Raw genomic sequence first — 11,584 nt, 5'->3', positions numbered from 1 at the left:
AAAAAAAAAAAAAGCAACTACTGGCCGGGTGCGGTGCTCACGCCTGTAATCTCAGCACTTTGGGAGGCCGAGGCGGGCGGATCAGGAGGTCAGGTGTGTTCCAGACCAGCCTGGCCAACATAGTGAAACCCCGTCTCTACTAAAAATATAAAAATTAGCTGGGTGTGGTGGCACGCGCCTGTAGTCCCCGCTACTAGGGAGGCTGAGGCAGGCGAATCACTTGAACTCGGCAGGCGGAGGTTGCAGTGAGCCGAGACCATGCCATTGCACTCCAGCCTGGGCGACAGAGAGAGACTCCGTCTAAAAAACAAAAAAAGGAACTAGTTCACAGGGTTACTGTGAGCCTTAGAAGGCTGTGTAATTACAAGAATGCCTGGTATATAAGCCCAGTATATTAAAGGACAGCCAGCATGTATTTTGATGCGTTAAGGAAAAACATCAGGTTCATTTCATTAAAGTGATGGTCTGCCCAAATATTTTGCATATAACAATATCTTTAAGCAGTCTAAAGGTAAAGATATTGTAGACTTTGGAGTCCCTAATGTTGGCATTGCCTCTGCCAATATTTAAGGTATTTGACATATTGTCTTCACGTGCCAAATACCTTAAAAATGCCCTTATAGGACCGCGAAGAAAACTGATGAAATGTATATGCCTGCGTCCACCATGTTTAGTTCGAAAGCATTCATTAATGTATTTTTTTCTTTCCATTTCTTTGAACATTTTCTCAGTCTTTCATTCCAAAATTCCTGTGCTATCTCGGTATTCTCTGAAAACACTGCCAGACCTAAGATGCGAAGTGTCTTCCTTGACTACAAGATTTGGCTTGGCTTTTTCCATGAAACAAGGTCACCAGTGTCTCACCTTGGGGGCAAGTCTGGGCTTAGAGCTGGACTAGGACTGTAATCCTGATATTTTAGGCCTTTCAGCTTTAGTATGTAAAATGCTTTAGTATGTATTGATATTTAGCTATGCCTAAATTCGTAACAAGCACACAAAGAAATAGTCTTTTCCCCCTCTGTAAAGCCCACGTCATATTCTTTACTGCAGGGCCTCTTGGTGGGGCTTAAAACCTAGGATGGGTTAAATAAACAATGTAGGTGAGTTTAGTGTGCAAACAGCTGAAATCACCGGCTGCATTTTAAGCTCGTCTACAGCAGCAACCTGCAGACACCTAGTTCAGAAAGATTACTAAATTCCCTCCTTCCCATTAATAAAAGGGACCAGAGTATCAGTCTACAAAAGATACTGCGTTGCTGCGAACCAGCTCTCGCTTGCGCGATCAGGAAGAAGGGCGGCAAGGAAGAAGGGCGGCAAGGCTGGAGCCTCGGGGCAGGAGAAAGGCAGCCCGCTTATGACGTCAAATCAGCGGACTCTTATCTTGGCTTTAGGCCGGTTCCGGTTCCCCAGCTTTCCGGGCGCGAGCGTGTGCGAGCGCGGCAGCGTACTGCGCGTGCTCCGCAGAGGGACACGGGAAGGTTGGGCCCGGTTCGGGAGGAGATGCGTGATTGGCTGACGCTGTGCTCGGGGGTTCCCTGGCCCTTTCGGCAGGGGTAAAACAATAAGAGGGGGCGGCGGCAAAGGGGGCGGGACGTCCCTGGTCCTTGTCGCTCGTCGCAGCGCCTGGCGCCCGGGAAGAGGTGGTTGTGAAGCAGACGAACTCGCGGCTCTCCGGCTTCCGAGGCTTCCGAGTTGTCGGAGGAAGGGGGCGGTGAGCAAGAAGAACCCGCCGCACCCGGTCCTCAGCGACTCTTCTGACCTCCGCGCGACGTACCCGCCGGCGCCGTTGGCTGGAGGTGTGTACGGGGGCCGGGAGGGGAGGTCGGTGTGGTGGTCGGAAAGGGACATTTTCTTCGCACTCCGCGGCGCGAGGTAATCGTCCGGTGTGTGAGCCCGGGAGCCGGAGGTGTAGCGGCAGAGACATTGTTCTTGCCGGCTCCCTACGCTGCCGTGTGTGCGTGAGAGAAGACCAGTCTTTCCTCTAGGTGAGGGGTGGGAGGCCGCCTGGGAAGGGAGGTGACCCGCGAGCGTCTTGCGTGCAGAGGGCTCCGAGGGCACAGGTGGGGTTGAGGTTTGTTGGGGGTGAGGTGGCGAAGTAGGGGGGCACGCAGCAGCTCCCGAAGGCGCGCTGATGGAAGCTTAATACAGGAAGTGTGGGAGTAGGCTTTCTGGAGGGGATGTTTTAGGGTGGGTAGCCCACCGTTCCTGTTTCCGAATCGTTTTCGGCTCTTATTCCCTGTTCCTTCGGAGCGGGGAGGCCGTCGCCGCCCCGCCCGTGGGGGAGGGGAAAAGAGGTTTTGTCGGCGGAGGCAGAAGCGACGCAGATGCGAAAGTAGCGGCCTCCGGGCACCATTTCTGTGCACGGAAACAGAATCTGTGTTTGAAGGCAGCCGCCGCTTGGCTTACCCAGTACCTAGTGTTCCGTAGTCTGTGACCAACCCCCTCCTCCCCGCCACCGCGGGTTTAATCCGAACGTGTTCGGATACTGGAACTGTAACGTGCGCCTTCTTCGTCCCCCTCTCATGCAGACGATCCCTTATTTACCCGGGAATGACTTTTGAGGGATGGGTTCCCGCTTTTTGGGGGGTGGGGGGACAGAAAGGAACATAAACTTCCCTAGATTGTCTTGATTTTGTTTGTGGAATCTTATAGAATTTTCCCTGCGTCTCTAAAAGCAGATTTCTTAAGATGGCCCTGTGCCGCTTTGGGGCGAATATAGATTTTCGTTTACAATTTCCTGCATAGAACAGTTTTTTTCCCCGAGACATACTTAATGTTGTAACGGATTTGGGGGGGTGGTGGTGGGAGAGTGCCTTTTCCTTCTTAACAACAACAACAAAAAAGGCACGTGCACTTTTAGCTGGAAGAGTAAAGTTGTCCTTTTCTTCCTCTATGATTGTTGTGGGATATTAACTTGGATTAAGATACTGTGGTTTTAGGTTCAAGGCTCCATACCTTGTTCTAGTCTTTCAAACGTTAGCGTTGCAGGTACCTGGATCTAGGAACCATTAACTGCCGTTAAGAGAGCCCCGGTGTACTAGAGTGGGAGATGATGGCAATTCTTCTCCAGCTCCATATTTGGCAGTTAATATAGCCTTAGGCATGTGAACAAAGTTTCTAAGTAAACTTTTGGCCTGTTAGGATCCAGTGGTCCTTTTGATAATCCAAGATTCCTGGTCTTAGGAGATACACGGTACGAGGCGTTTGAACCTCTTAGGATTGAATTACCGTTTCTTTAGCAGTAGTTACATTTTTCTTAAATTTTTAAGATTACTCATATGGGCCTTTATGTTATGATTTAATCTTTACAAACTAACTCTGAAAAGCAGTCAAGGAATTGTAGGAATAATAAGGACCTAAAATGAATTGCTTACTAAAAGCTCAGATTGATATTCAGGGTCGAAATATTAGTAATAGTGAAAAAACATCAAGAGTGAGCCAGAATGCTTGTGGGATGGATGGGGATAAAAATTAAAAGGTAAAGAAGAAACCACGTTATTTGATAATTTCGTGGAGTAACTAACTTAACTGTTCAGTTAGCAGCTAAGCAGTTGATTTGTCAGCAGGCAACTCCTGGTTTGAAGAAAGTGTTGGCACTGCCTCTTTAGATTCTGAAAACTTCCCTTCCTTATCCTGCAAAATTATCGCTGTTTATTACCCATAATTAGGATTTAACATTTTCCCCCTAGATTGCTTTGAAGAGACTTTCCACATATTTTGAGTGAATGTGGAGACAGTGAATGAGTCCTTTTCAATGTTGATTTTGAAAGGCAAAAACTAAAGTGTTGCGTCTGGACTTAAATTCAGTAGGATTTAATGGACAAACATGACTTAGTTACTCTCCACTGGTAGACACTTGTTTAATATCCGATAGAATAAATTGGTCCAACTCCCTAGCCTACCTTCAGAAGCAATAGAATTAGTTTCTTGACTGTTGTGTTTCCACTTACTTTTATCTTCTGATTTCCAAGTATTTTACCCTATCTTGAAACCATAGGTGTATTGAAAATGATTCTTGGGTTTTCTGTTACTGGCCTGCCGTATTCCTTTGCTTTTCACTCTTCTCAACAGTTTCACATGAGCTAACAATTGCTTGTTTAAAATTAATTTTTGTATTGTTGGAAGAGCTGGCTGCTCTTCCAAAGCGATTGTTCCTAACCAAAATGTAGTGAAAACATCACTAGAGTCAGGAGACCTGATTTCGAGTCCTCTTTTTTTTTACTGTAACTGGGGGACCCCAAACACCTTTCCTTAGGCTCTCTAAACATCCTTTTCTGTAAATAAAGATAATGCCCTATCTATTTTAAAGACACAAAGGAAAATAGTAGGTTACTTGTTAAACGTTACAACATAGTACAAATACATGCTTTATTTTTGTGGACAGCAAGCATTTCCATTTCTTAATGCTTGGTCACTTTTAATAGCTTCTGAGTTTCAAAACTAGCTTCCCTCAACTTCTGAGGACGACAGAAAACAAAAAAACTTTGGAGCCTGAATAAGAGATTTAGTCCATAACTTACTTTTATTATTTATTTGTACCACTATGATTCTTAGATCTTTGTGAAGCTTTCATTCAATGGTGTGCCACGAAAGATTGAAGATCATTTCTTTAAAAAGGTATAGTGTTCCTTAGATTGTTCAAGTTACTTTAAGCAAAGACCATCTGGAATTTCAGAAAGTTCCAGTATTGATATGGCATTTAGCTGTTGCAAATGGATATAGTCCATGGTTCAGTTAAAATAAATAAACCTGACTAGTTTGAGCCCAGCTATGAATGAGGGACTCCAGAGGGGAAAGGGGTAAGTATCCTGTAGTGGAGATAAGCTGTGTTTTAGCACCCACATAACCTTTGGTAACACGATGTGGTAAAGAGAACTGCATCCTACTACTAGAGGTCTTATTCTTTTTATAATAACTAATATCAAGTACTTAGAACTCAGCTCACTGCAACCTCCGCCCCCTGGGTTCAAGCGATTCTCCTGCTTCAGCTTCCCTAGTTGCTGGGATTACAGGCGCCTGCCACCACACCCGGCTAACTTTTTTCTATTTTTAGTAGAGATGGGTTTCTCCATGTTAGTCAGGCTGGTCTGGAACCTCTGACCTCAGGTAATCCACCCGTCTCAGCCTCCCAAAGTGCTAGAATTACAGGCGTGAGCCACTGCACCCAGCCTCTTTTTCCTTTTGTAGTTTCTGGTACATACAGAGTAGCCATAAAATAAATGTTGAAATGAATTTATTTTGTCTAACCCATTGACTCAGCTTGTGGATGGGAATGAATGAAGTAAGACAAAGGCCCAGAGAATGAAATTGCAGAGAATAATAACAGGTGATTAAAATATTTGTATGGAATTTGATACAGGAATGAGAAAGTATATAGTAGAAGATGAATTTGAAAGGTTGGTTATGACATTGAATGTCAGACTGGATTTCTGTATAGGGCCTTAGATGCCAAACTGAATGCAGGTGTTTGGATTTTACTCTGTACTACACATGATACAAGGGCTTGAACGACTTTTGAAGAATAACTAAAAGGTCTGAACAGTGGGAGTGTAAAGGAGGGCACAAATTCCAGCTTCTGAGTTGTAAGGATTTCACAGTTTGGCAAAGCTAAAGGAGGGGAGAAAATCATGACTGAGCTTTCAAGTTGAGAAGATTATGACACTTTTAACAGAAATAAGGAAATAGCTTTCTTTGGTGCATGTGTGTGTTGGGACATATGTAGGTCATGTCTAGGTATTCAGTATGTGGTGACGAATGTAAAATTTGAACTTCTGGTGTAGACTAGATACACATTTAGGTAGACATGAGACCGGAAGCTGAAATTGCCAGGTTAGAAGACAGAACCTTGAGAACTTCTGCGTTTTGATGAGAAGGAAAATTTACCTTATAGAACTCTAGAAGAGTTAGGAGGAGGTAGTCAACATTGATAATGCAGATGGGTGGAGGACTGAGAAGTCATTCATTGTTGAGAAGAATTGCGATGTTTCCAGAGAATTGCATTCATGGGAGAGCTGAGTTATAATTTGAGAGGGGAATAGAGAGAAGATGAAGACAGGTGTACAATTAGTAACTTAGGGCAGAGTATGATCAATAAACTGCCATGATAAAGGCCAAAAGTACTTTAAGAGTTAATAGCAAAGAGTTATATTCTGTTGAGGAATTCAGTGGAAGTAGAAAGATTTTCAAGGGGATAGGATTTCCGCTGGGCCCAGATAAATGCATAGGGTTTCAGTCATTGCAGATAGGAAGGTGTGAGATGAGTATTGGAGAAGTCAAAAGTCCTGCTTCTTGTTAACAGACTTTTAGGATCTTAGGTAGTGAATGGCCTAATTATATTTTTTTGGATCTATGAACTCCCTTACTATGTTTGTGCCAAATCATTCAGTTAGTCTCTGGAATACCTGTAGTGACTGACTACTTGTTAAGTAGCTCTATTTGACATTTGGACAACTCACGTTATTTTTGAGTTATGTTGAACCCAAATCTACCTTCTTATAATTTCCATTCACTATATTCAATTAGAATTTTCAGCTCATTTTAGATATTACATCTAAATTAATGTAGCCTGAGATTGATTGTTTTGGAGACAGCCCCATTATACTAGTGATTCACTAAACTTTAAATGGTAAACAAAAAACCTAAATGTTTCTTACCTAAAAGGTGACATTTTAATCAAAGTTTGAGGAAAGGAGAGTGATAACTTTGGGTTTTTTTTTTCCATTATTTTGAAACTGAGGAAATATAAATACATTGTAGGATAATGAAGCTTAATGTGACTTTCTTTTGTAATCTGAATGTATGTATGTCTACCAGTTCTCCACTCCCTCTCATTGTATATTATTTACAATGTTCCACTCCTTCTCAATGTGTATTATTAACAGATTCAGAAAATACAGGTGACAAAGAGCAATTTTCTGTGAGAGCTGACGTACATGTGCTTCAGGAATTAGTCTAGGCAAATGCAGAGGAAACGTTTTAAGAAACAGGAATGAATAAAATATTCTGATGAAGATTCACAGGGATTTTAGGTGCAGTAGGCAGAGTTGGAGAGTAGAATGCCTCTAAACTATACTGGATAATGTTTTCGGGTTCTGTTTTTTTTTGAGACAGTTTCACTCTTACTGCCCAGGCTGAAGTGCAATGGTGTGATCTCTGCTCACTGCAACCTTTGCTTCTGGGTTCAAGCAATTCTACTGCCTCCGCCTCCTGAGTAACTGGGACTACAGGCACGTGCCACCATGCCCGGCTAATTTTTTGTATTTTTAGTAGAGACGAGGTTTCACTGTGTTAACCAGGATGATCTCGATCTCCTTACCTTGTGATCCGCCTGCCTTGGCCTCCCAAAGTGCTGGGAAGTAGGCATGAGCCACTGTACCTGGGCTTAGATTATGTTTTCATTTGAACAGGTAAAAGACGGATTTGTTCATGAGAGAGCTTTGTCTGTGTATAGAGCTAATGTAACAGAGAAAATCTTACATTGTGCATTCCTGTGTGGGATTCTCCACATTTTTCAGGTGTCATTGGAACAAGTGGGGTGTGATACATTGTATTTAACTTTTTCTAAAAAGATTGTTAGGTGAGGCTAACAACCACTTTATTGAAGATAGTGATTATCTTTGAAGGTGCTGATCTAACAAACTTTCTGAGGATTTCTTTTTGTGTATAAGTATCCTTTAATCTTGCCTTTTTTTTTTTTTTTTTTTTTTTGCAAGGTCTTACCCCTGTTACCCAGGTTTGAGTGCGGTGGTGCCATCTTGGCTCGCTGCAGCCTCGACTTCCTGGGCTTAGGCATTCCTCCCACCTCAGCTTCCTGAGTAGCTGGAGCTACACTTGTGCACTACCACGCCTGGCTAATTTTTTGTATTTTTTAGTAGAGACGGGGTTTTGCCATGTTGCCTGGGCTGGTCTCAAACACCTGAGCTCAAGCGATTCACCCACATTGACCTCCCAAAATATTGGGGTTACAGGTGTGAACCACTGCACCAGGCCTCCTTGGCTATCTTTATAGAACTGTGTAGTCTTGTAGGCTTGGCGAGGGATTGCTTCTCAATTTGTAAATTAGGAAATCGAGATCCAGTAAGGTCATGACTTTTTCATGGCCATAGATAGATAAGATAGTCGAAACCTTTTACTCACTCCCATGTTCAGAATTTTGTTTCATTTTGTTAACTTTTTTTAAGAAATGGAAGGTCCCAGATCTAGAAATGGATTACCTGTAAGGTGCTTTGCTATGAAGAATAAAAATGGCACAATTCTTTCTTCTTGTAATCACTTTTATTCTGAATGTGTAATTTGACTTTTTTCCTTTTTCTCAACCTTCTTACATACACTGACGGTGCATGAATTATAAACGTGAACTTTATATTACTTACTCAATTTTCATAGTCTTATTTCCTGCAACTACCCAAACATTTGATGGTTGATCTCTAGTAATCATTTTCTGCTTGATTTCTATCAATTATATTTTGGCTCTCTAAATTCTGAGTCGCTTCAAATCGGAGTTAATGGTTAAAGAAGTAACTGATGTAATTAGTTGAAACGCTGTTCTCTCAGTAAGTCTTGATTTTGTTTTACCATTCCTGTGAGAGCCTCCTCTGCACCTTAAAAGCTCGGCTTTCTATATAACCTGTTATATATGCCTGTTTGTTTAGATTTTACCAGATTACCATTGCCTTACTTATATGCCATTTGAAGTTAACTTTTCAAGTTACTGCCTTCCAATATTTCTAATAAGTATTAATTTATTGAGTATCGATAAATCAAATATTCTACTGCCCTTTCCTGTCTCTCTGTTCTAAATTGATGATATCTTGGCCATTATACTTCATTGACCATGTAGGTAGTGGGCAAATTGAAGCTTTTTTTGAACCTTGTTACACCAAGTCTTTAGAGCATTTTGACCTGTGATACTGGTATTTGTATTCTGTACCATTTTATTTTGGTTTGAGAAACAAATATGTAAGTGACAAAAATGATAGATAGTATGTACTCTATGAATATGGTGGGAAATTTGGGATAAATGACAACAGTGTTCCTGTAGAAAATCCGGAAATCTAGAGAGAAGAAAACAATAATCCCCAAACCTGGAAATTCCTAATAGTATTTCTGTCACTGTCAATTTAAAGAAAACTATTTTGTGTATAGTTATTTTGTCCAGAGAGTAATGTAGTATTTTCCCATGTGTTAGTATTATTTTACCATCAATTTTTATGGTGTTAAAATACATATAATTTCCATATTTTAGTTACCTTGTTAAATTTTACTTGGTAAGTCTACTGTTCTTTACCCACCCTCATTATTCAAAATAAAAATGTTAAGTTGCTTAGCTGTGTGTGTGTGTGTGTGCGTGTGTGTGCGTGTGTGTGTGTGTGTTTGAGATAGGTCTCGTTCTGCCAGCCAGGCTGCAGTGCAGTATCCTGATCAAAGCTCACTGCACCCTAGACCTCCTGGGCTCAAGCAATCCTCCCAAGTAGCTGGGACCACAAGTGTGCACCACCGTACCTGGCTAATTTTAGATGGGGGTTTGCCTTGTTGACCAGGCTGGTCTCCTAAGCTCAAGCAGTCTGCCCACTTCGACCTCCCAAAGTGCTAGGATTACAGGCATGAGCCACAGCCCAGTGCTTTGTTACTTTAAATGTAGCATATGAGTCCTTTTTGCATTAGGGTTGTTACCCTTATTGGGAGTTTTCAGTTTTCTGGAATATCAGTGGCACCTGAAATGGCAGTTTTTGGATCCGCTCTTTGTGAATTAACTATTTTTGAAAGCAGGTGAAGCATTATGGAAAATTTTAAACAGATTTGGGGATTTTTGTAAATCAAGTTTGAGAGTTTCAGAAAGACAGAGGGGGAAAGTTAGTTGGAAAGGAAGAAACAAGGAACCTAAAAACATAATGTAAAAGTTGAATTGTGAGTCACTAGAATTAGGTAAAGCTACACTTTTTATTTGTAAGCTCTACTATAGTTGGTATTTGATTTTTATTAAAAATAGTATCACAATTTTAATGACTGTGATGCAGGACTGTCTCTGAAATTGTTTTAGTTATTTAAAGTAAACACACATGGAAATTTGTTTTTTATTTTTAATTGTTTTGTATAGAGATGGGATCTCTCTGTTGGCCAGGCTGGTCTTAAATTCCTGGCCTGGAGCTTTCCTCCCACCTCCGCCTCCCAAAGTGCTGGGATTACAGGTGTGAGCCACTGTGCCAGCCTGCAGTGTTTTCTTGTCTTTGTTTGTTTGTTTGTTTTGAGATAGTCTCGCTCTGTTGCCCAGGCTGGAGTGCAGTAGTGTGATCTCAGCTCATTGCAACCTTTGTCCCCCAGGTTAAAGTGATTCTTGTGCCTCAGCCTCCTGAGTAGCTGAGATTACAGGTGTGTGCCACCATGTTCAGCTAATTTTTTTTATTTTTAGTAGAGACGGGGTTTCACTATCTTGGTCATGCTGGTCCCGAACTCCTGACCTCAAATGATCCTCCTGGCTCAACCTGAAGTTTAAGCAGGAATTAATCAATCTGTTTATTTATTGAGATGGAGCCTCACTGTGTTGCCCAGGCTGGAGTGCAGAGGCACGATCTTGGCCCACTACAACTTCTGCCTCCTGGGATCAAGCGATTCTCCTGCCTTAGCTTCCCAAGTAGCTGGGACTACAGGCGCTGACTACCACGCCTGGCTAATTTTAGTATTTTAATAGAGACAGGGTTTTACCATTTTGGCGAGACTGGTCTCAAACTTCTGACCTCAGACAATCCGCCCACCTTGGCCTCCTAAAATGCTGGGATTACAGGCGGGAGCCACTGTACCTGGCTAAGCAGGAATTTAAACTGCATCCTGATTTACCCAATAGATACACACTTAGCTATTATGATTTTTTTTGTTTTTTGTTTTTGTTTGTTTTAGTACTTTTAAGTGTAATAGGTCTTTTGAAAGTAAAACAGGTGGCTGGGCACAGTGGCTCACGCCTGTAATCCCAGCACGTTGGGAGGCTGAGGCGGGTGGATCACGAGGTCAGGAGTTCAAGACTAGTCTGGCTAACATGGTGAAACCCTATCTCTACTAATAATACAAAAATTAGCCAGGTGTGGTGGCATGTGCCTGTGGTCTCAGCTACTTGGGAGGCTGAGGCAAGAGAATTGTTTGAACCCAGGAGGCAGAGGTTGCAGTGAGCCAAGATTATACCACTGGACTCCAGCCTGGGCAACAGAACAAGACTCCATCTCAAAATAAAATAAAAGAGGTTATATTTCACATTTTTCTCTCCTCCTAATCTCCAATTTCTAATGTTATAATTTTGACTGTTCTGGGGACTATATTCTTACAGTAATTGCTGAGAAGTTTTGTTTGTGGCTCACACCTGTAATCCCAGCACTTCAGGAGGCTGAAGTGGGAGGATCTGGGGACTATATTCTTACAGCAAATGATGAGAAGTTTTGTTTGTGGCTCACACCTGTAATCCCAGCACTTCGGGAGGCTGAAGTGGGAGGATCACTTGAGGCCAGGAGTTCGAGACCAGTCAGGGCATTATAGCAAGACCTCGTCTCTGCTAAAAATAAAAGTTAAAAAATTTAAAAAAATTAGCCAGGTATGGTGG

General features: G+C 42.2%; 1 protein-coding gene across 4 annotated transcripts in view; it reads left to right on the top strand.

Moving 5' to 3' along the window:
- Positions 1-1,411: 1,411 nt before the first annotated feature.
- G3BP2 (GTPase activating protein (SH3 domain) binding protein 2) overlaps positions 1,412-11,584 on the top strand; it is a 30,556-nt gene continuing 20,383 nt past the window's right edge. For 2 of the 4 annotated variants that reach the window (XM_011966183.1, XM_011966180.1), the window contains exon 1: positions 1,412-1,796. The gene's annotated coding sequence lies outside the window, so the exon portion shown is untranslated. The other 2 variants (XM_011966182.1, XM_011966181.1) reach the window with 2 other exon arrangements.

The sequence above is a fragment of the Mandrillus leucophaeus genome, unplaced genomic scaffold, assembly GCF_000951045.1.
Source record: "Mandrillus leucophaeus isolate KB7577 unplaced genomic scaffold, Mleu.le_1.0 Scaffold75, whole genome shotgun sequence".
NCBI classification, from domain to species: Eukaryota; Metazoa; Chordata; class Mammalia; order Primates; family Cercopithecidae; genus Mandrillus; species Mandrillus leucophaeus.
Note: the sequence above shows the minus strand (reverse complement) of the source record. Positions and strands in the feature narration are given on the sequence as shown.